Source organism: Macadamia integrifolia, chromosome 4 (assembly GCF_013358625.1).
Source record: "Macadamia integrifolia cultivar HAES 741 chromosome 4, SCU_Mint_v3, whole genome shotgun sequence".
Lineage (NCBI taxonomy): Eukaryota > Viridiplantae > Streptophyta > Magnoliopsida > Proteales > Proteaceae > Macadamia > Macadamia integrifolia.
In genome coordinates, this window is record NC_056560.1 from 33,614,226 (window position 1) to 33,622,680 (window position 8,455).

Genomic DNA, 8,455 nt, shown 5'->3' on the forward strand with positions numbered 1-8,455 from the left:
GCATTTCCATTCAACTAGCACAATCTGGATTTAATGATATTGTTACACTCATGAGTGGCATTTGGTTAATATGATTTTGAGGTAAATACTAAATTAAATTTCTATAACACAATTATTATCAAGAGTGTGAATGGTAAGTTCATGAATAAACAAATAAATACACACTTAAAGGTGTTTGGTGCGTGAGAACATTTTCTAATCTCTAATGAATATTTAAATTGCTACATAGCTTCTCAAGGTTGAAGAATAGGAATTGATTGGAAAGAAATATCCATTGTTAAATATATATATATATATATATTCTTCTAACTAATGGTATATATAAATTCACTTAAAAATGATTAGATTAAATATGATTGGCAGTTGCAATTTTCTTCAAAATGTTAGATATAGTCATTTACTTAAATAAGATGTCAAAAGAGAATTTATTAATATAGTACTATTATGAATGATATGTTATTAATAAGGCCCTCAAGCATTAAACAAGAGAACAAAGGGTCAAATTCATAGGTTAAAATGATAAAATAAAATCAAAACATTATAAAAATTTATTGTTGGGAGCTTCAAAACCACTATTAGTGCCAATTTAAAATGAAGTCTAAGGCACATATATAAAAGAATCTAACACATGTTGTGCATGCTCCTCTTCTCCCTTAGAATGTTTTGAATAGTTTTTTTTTTTTTTTTTTTTTTTGTTAAATGAATGTAAGTATCTTCCCTCCATTTCGGGGAAAAAAAAAATCATTGTATAGTTTTAGGAGCTTAAAATCTCAATCAATTGTTTATCTTTTATGTTCAAAAGTTGAAAAGAAAATTCAATAGAATCTCTAAAAGCTCGAAATTGCAAATACATAGATTGAACATTTTGAAAATATTTAACCAATGAATATTTTAATTTGTACTTAGAAATGCTTGTATAGGATAGATTTAGCTGCAGGTTTTGAAACTTTGAAAGGAGCTCAACTAATATCTAGGTAAACTGAAGGTGTACATCAATTATTTCTAGGTTTAGAAAAGATGAATAAATAGGTATATATGTTTCAAGATATAAAAGATCATTCTAAACAGAATAGTCCGAACTTATACATTTCCTTGGGGGGAGAGGGCAGGGTAAGGGTATTTAGTTGAAAGGTTTAAAATACCTTTTTTCCAATAAAACTTGCTTGGAAAACTTTTATAATAGCTTTAAAAAATACCTCTAAAATATAATGCATAGATATAAAAAATATCATCCAATAATGTGAAGACAGTTACATAAAATATTCTAAAAATAAATATTAATTTTATTGACTAAAATTTTGCATTTAACACAAATTTAATACCTCCTCACAAGATTGTTGAATGAGTGACTGATTATCCTCACTTTAGGATAAAGATATTTTTCACAGAAATATGATTGTTCCTATGAAATTCATAATAAGTTTATGGAATTAAAGTATCCGGCTATGCCCAACAAAAAAAACAAAGAGTTATATTATTAATGTTCTCTATAATATTTTTATTATAGAAGAACTTGGTTTTCTAGTGAACAAACTATAACCTATATACTACCCATTTATTAGTAATTATTGAAGTATTTAATTATATTACTTTATTATGATATTATTTATATTAAGGACATTAATTATTGGACACATATATACTTACTCAAATGCTATTATATCCCAATTACTCTTTATTTTATGGGATTGTCTAAATGACAGCTCTATAGGTGTACTTAGAACTTGACATCTTTAATTGTCTATTGTCTTATTCTAAAAGATTCATTATTTTAGGGGCATAAAAGAGTTTTCAAAATAATTTGAAAGTGACTTATCATTATGTCATTTTCATGCAATTATTTTTTTATTACACATACAAAATGACAGTATATACCCTTATTAAGAAAAAAATATGTATGTTATACTAAGAGGGCAAAGATTGAGAAAAAAACGAAAAATGGCCCAAAAGTTGGAACTCCAAAAAGGAGTTCCGTCAATATGGTTTCGTTTCAAAATCCCTAAATTAGAAACCATCGTTCCCGATAGCTATCAGACTTGTGAACGGCTGAAGCAGTTGGAGTTTCTGCAGGTAACTCCTCTTCTTCTCTCTTCTTCTCTCTGAACTTTCGTTCTCGATAAAGCAACGCAACGCCTACTACTAGAGGACGACGATTTCTTCTTCTCCGTTCTCCTTCTTCTTCTCTTATTGGAATTGGAACCCTACGGCTGCCTCCTTCAACTTCTTCGTCGCCGATCACATTTGACTTCGGCCGCAACCAGTGATTGTTATCGGCGAATCTTCATCTAAGGTTCAATAACCCCCAGGCGTGGAGGTTCCGCTACAGGCCACTAAAGTAAGACCTAGGTTTTGATTTCTCTTTCTTCTCTGCTTCTCTATGTAACTATAATGTTTGCTATGGTAGTCTCTGTTAGTTGTTTCTGTTTTGATGTTTGAAATTGAGCGCAGTGGTCAGTCTGTAATGTTTGATTTCTCTGTTAGTTGTTTCTGTTTTGATGTTTGACTTCTCTTTCTTAGTTGCTTCTCTGTGTAACTATAATGTTTGCTATGGTAGTCTGATGAACACATTTATGTGTGAAATCTATGGTAGTAAAACATGCATTTTACATATTTAGAATGGAGCTACCTTGGGTTTTACTCTCTTTTTGCAGGTTTTATATTTTTAAGGCCTTAAGGACTATCGGGTGTTATATCTTCAATTTTACACGTAAAGATGTCCTATTTCTTTCCATGGTTGCGAAGAGGACGAAATTCTGAGCAAAATGGACGTGTTCAATTAAAAGTACACATTCATTTGGTCACCTGTACAAATGATTATTCTTTTCGGGTCAGAAAAAGAATAATGGATCAAAACTGAACCGAGATGCAGAACCAGCCCGTTTGCAATTGTCCCAGAGGTACAAGGAATACTCCAAATGCCAACAAGGATCGATGGACTACATCGTTAAGTGATTAAAGATTTGTTTTTGGTAATAACAACTACCTAGTGTAGTTGGTGAGCTATGGTGTACAAAATTCCCTTGCTCACCAAGAGGTCTCAAGTTCGAATCTCATGGTTGTTTTTTTTTAGAGAATTTTGTTAAAGATTTCCTGCTTTTCACTCACTTAAAGCACTAAGGGCATGGAAGGGATTTCCACATCAAATTATAAGCAAGAAAAATCGTCCCTTGGAGGGAGAAAAAGAAAAAAAAAAATAATAAGCAAAAAAAATATATAGAAAATTTATTTCTCTCTTCTCTCTCCTCCACCTTAGCACTTTTGGTCTCAAAAGATCTCACAATCAATTGTGGGTTTCTCTCTTTTAGGAAAGAGAAAATTGTTACCGTACCTCCCCATTTCCTATAAATACAACTCATGTAAGAGGAGGGAAGACAATTCATTCTTCTTCTAGTTTTTTTTTTAGTTGCTCTCTCTCTCCCTCTCTCACTCTTTAGTTTTAGTTCTTCTCTATTTTTGCTTTAATCACTTTTGTAATAGTTTTTTATGTCAATTAATNTATTGTGGGATTTTTTGTTTCTTCAAAATCATTTTTATCAAAAAATTTTGGATTAATTATAGAACTAGTACATCCTGTATCAATTATGGCTTTTAAATATACTATTTTCTTATTTATTTTTATTCTACAGAGGGTTTGTAAGTTATTTAAACTGTTTTTTACTTGACAAAATATAGCTGTTTCTTTTTCTGGTTGTTCAATGGTGGCTAATGTATAATTTTCTATTACTTGGTTACTAGTACTGGCTCTATCTGTTGATCCAAATCCTCCTAGTCTTTTTATATCTGGTCCTTGTTCAAAATTGGGTAATATTATAGCCTGAGCTATTTTTTGTTCTGGTTTTATAGTTTGAGATATCTGGGTAAAGTTTCTTATTATAACATGGATATTATCTTCATAGTCAGAGTCTAAGATTCCTCCTATGACCATTAATCCTTTTACTGCCATACTGGATTTTGTTTCTAATTTTATTCCATAATGGTCTGAGATAGAATACCTAACTTGGGTATCTATAGTAGTAATATCATCTGGTAATAATATTATTTCTATAGGTGAAAAAATATCATATCCTAAGGAACCTTTTGTTGATTTTACTGGTTTTATCCCTCCATTCTCAACTATTTCCATCCATTCAATTCGTGGTTCTTCATATGGTCTTATATTTTGTTCATTTTGACTTAATAATTGTGCTTTTAGTATAGTTATCTCATCTTCTAAGATTTCTACTTTCCTGGTTAATATCTTATCCTGTAGTTTTACTATTTTTTCATCTACTTTTGGAATGACTTCCGATTTATCTAAACAATTCTTACATCTTTCTTCAAAACATTTTTCACACTTATATCTTACTGTTATCCATGGATATCCTTGACATTTCTTACATGCTATATCATGTGATCCTGATCCATTTTTCCATCGATGATTATCTTCTAAACATGTATCTGTTAATACACATATATTCTCTTCTAAATATTGTTGCATGACACTTGGTATTTCTTCTTCACTATCTCTATCTTCAAACAAAGTGTCTGGCCGACACTTGTGGATATGTCCAAAAAGGTGGGCCATTCAAGTTTGAAAAAAGCAACCAATTCTAGAAAAGCTCCGAAGGCTTATCCGGACTTCCGGATTTCAAAAAAATCTTGTAATTACTTTGTAAATTTGATTTATAAATAGACAAAGGCTTCTCATAAGAGGGGGAGCCACTTCTCTGAAGTTTTGTAAGTTTTTCTCTGTAATAGTTTTACAATCTTCAGTTCAATAAAAGAAGTACATCATTCCTGTAAGTTTCTTTCTTTTCTTTACATCAGAGCTTCTTCCTCTAGCATCAGACTGAAGCCTACAGTCGAGCCTCTCGATTCTGGCTGCTAGACCTAGTTAAGCTCTCTACTTTTAATTTTTATTTGTTTATATTTATCTCTACTCATGTTTTAATTATGTGTGAGTAGTTTCTTCCTGAAGGATTTAAGGATATTGTGGGATTTTTTGTTTCTTCAAAATCATTTTTATCAAAAAATTTTGGATTAATTATAGAACTAGTACATCCTGTATCAATTATGGCTTTTAAATATACTATTTTCTTATTTATTTTTATTCTACAGAGGGTTTGTAAGTTATTTAAACTGTTTTTTACTTGACAAAATATAGCTGTTTCTTTTTCTGGTTGTTCAATGGTGGCTAATGTATAATTTTCTATTACTTGGTTACTAGTACTGGCTCTATCTGTTGATCCAAATCCTCCTAGTCTTTTTATATCTGGTCCTTGGGCCGGAGACTGCCGGTTCAGTTGATAGCACAGAAGGATATGTGCTAGTCAGAGGGCGAGAGATGGAGCGCACACCAGGACAGGGAAGAGAAGCGGGAGAGTAAGAAAGAGCGGAGAAGGATATAAGGATAATTTTGCAAGATTTTTGACAGGATAAAACTAAAAACAAAAAAATCCAAATTTAAAAATAAACTCAGGAGTACCAAAATATCATCCAATAGATTCAGAACAATTTAAATTACATATTTCAGAATTATTAGACTTAAAACTTATAAGAAAATCCAACAGCCCTCATAGGTCAGCAGCTATGATAGTTATGAAAGAAAGCGAGAAAAGAAGAGGAAAAAGCCGAATGGTAATAAACTATAAAAGATTAAATGATAACACAATTAATGATGCATATAATCTACCACAAAAGAATTTTCTTATTCAATTTATACAAAAAGCAAAAATATTTTCAAAGTTTGACTTAAAATCAGGATTTCACCAAATAGCCCTTGAAGAAGAATCTAAACCATGGACAGCTTTTACAACAACAGAAGGACATTATGAATGGAATGTAATGCCTTTTGGATTAAAAGTTTTTTAAAAGAATATTATTATTTTGCAAGTATAAGTGGAAATTATTTTACACAATCAGTAAAAGATAAATTATTTCAAAAATTACCTGGACAATTAGGAGAAGAAATCAGACAAAAATGGCATCAGGAAGTTACTTTGTCAGTCTCAAATGATGAAGTAGAAACTATAGATGTAATCAGTCAAGATTCAATAAAACATTTGTTATTAGTAAATAAAAGATATTTTCATTTAGGATTATTTATAATAGGAGTAAAAGGATTTGCTAGAAAGAAAGTAGGAACGAAAGTTCTAATCTGTATAATAGATGAAAGATGGGATCTTAAATCCCAGTTAAGACAAGCTTTAATAGCCATGACAGAAGTAGATTTGTCAAATAATAAATCATTACTAATTTATGAAATCCCTTGAACCAAGGGTGCTTGGGATAATTCTTTAATTGTTGTAATACTTCTGTCCATCTATCATATACTCCAGGATTATGTCCTTCAATAAGAACATAATATGGATAATTTTCTTTCCTTGCTTCTTTTATCTTAGCAAATTGATAACTGCAGCAGTTTAAGCTGGTCATGATTGCTATACAGAACCAGGAGAACACTATTTCCCTGGATTTTAGCAAAAATTGATCCCAGAATTTTCCATTTTGTTTTTAGTTTTATCCTGTCAAAAATCTTGCAAAATTATCCTTATATCCTTCTCCGCTCTTTCTTACTCTCCCGCTTCTCTTCCCTGTCCTGGTGTGCGCTCCATCTCTCGCCCTCTGACTAGCACATATCCTTCTGTGCTATCAACTGAACCGGCAGTCTCCGGCCCAAACCCCACTTTGGTATCAGAGCAGATTTTATAAGAAATTCCAGTCTATAATAATGTTTACAATTTATTTAAATTATTTCAGCTTCATAGAATATCTTGTAAGAGAATATAACAGAATTTATCATTATGATTATTTTAGAATTGAATATCTTGATATAAATTCTTTATCAGGAATTGTCCAAATATATTATGAAGATTATTGTAAATCTGTATTAGAATCTTCAGAAGAATTCAAAGATCTCCCAGAAGAAGTTACAAGAATTATCTTACAAAAAATTTATCTAAATCCACAAGAATTATTGGAAAAATATACTACTCAAATAGATAGATATAACCACTGGCAGAATACTCATAGAAATTATTATCCTTTATTAGCTTTACCAAGAAGTTTTACAGAATGGACAGATTAGATTATCTACAATCAGAAATTTTTAAAGTAAGAACAGAAATAAACAAAATACAACAAAACTTAGATTATATCAATAGAAGTATTACTCTATTATTAAAACAGACCCAACAAGATACTGAATCTGATAAAATAGTAATCTTAGAATTATTAAGATTATCTACAAAGATAGAACAAAAATTTTTAGAAATAACTAATCAATTTGATGATAGAATAAAAAATATAGAAGATTTGTTGAAATTTTATAATACATAAAGATTTCAGAAATTTTATTAGCTGAACAAAGAAAAATAAAAACCTTTAGATATTTAATGATTAACTTAGAACCAGAATTAACAGAATTAAAAAGATCATTAGAAAACTACTCGTTAGAACTATCCATAGAAAATCAGGGTTTAACCCAATATAAACCTCCTGCAACCCATGACCAGATATTAATAGTTCAAAATAATTTAATTATAATTGGATTAATCAAAGTATTAAAAAAGTTAGAAGAAATAACTACTAGTAATAAAATTACTAGAGAACTTGATGATATAGGACAAAAACTAAGTAATTTAAAAATATCTACATCCGAAGAAAATATAAAAATAATAAGAAAAACTTATAATGGAAGTTTTATGCCAGCAGAAAAAATCTTGGAAGAAGGAACTTCAAAAAATCCTTATAAATTAGGATGAATAGATTTAGACCATTTTCAGGAAGAAGTAGAACAATACAAGATATAAGACCCCAGCATACTACTGATGACAGTATGCTCAGAAGAATACTAAGAGGAAGTGGAAGTAATAGTAATAATGAAGATATCAGATTAGAAGAAATAGTTGATATAGAATCAGATATTACTAGATTCAGCACACAACAAGCCCGTATGATAAACCCAAGACAGTTATATGCACATAATAGTTTTTTAAGAGATACAAGTTTATTTTCAGGATATCAGGAAGTTACTTTGTCAGTCTCAAATGATGAAGTAGAAACTATAGATGTAATCAGTCAAGATTCAATAAAACATTTGTTATTAGTAAATAAAAGATATTTTCATTTAGGATTATTTATAATAGGAGTAAAAGGATTTGCTAGAAAGAAAGTAGGAACGAAAGTTCTAATCTGTATAATAGATGAAAGATGGGATCTTAAATCCCAGTTAAGACAAGCTTTAATAGCCATGACAGAAGTAGATTTGTCAAATAATAAATCATTATATTATGTAGCACCAGATTTCCAGCTTAAAATAAAAGAATTATTTAAATATATAAAAATAAAAGTTATGACAAAAGGTTATGATTCCTTTAAAGGAGATAATTTAATGATATGTATAGGATTAATAGGAAAAGTAACAAACAACTCTACAACAAATTATAAGGTATCTATTGAAGAAGTTATTGAAGGA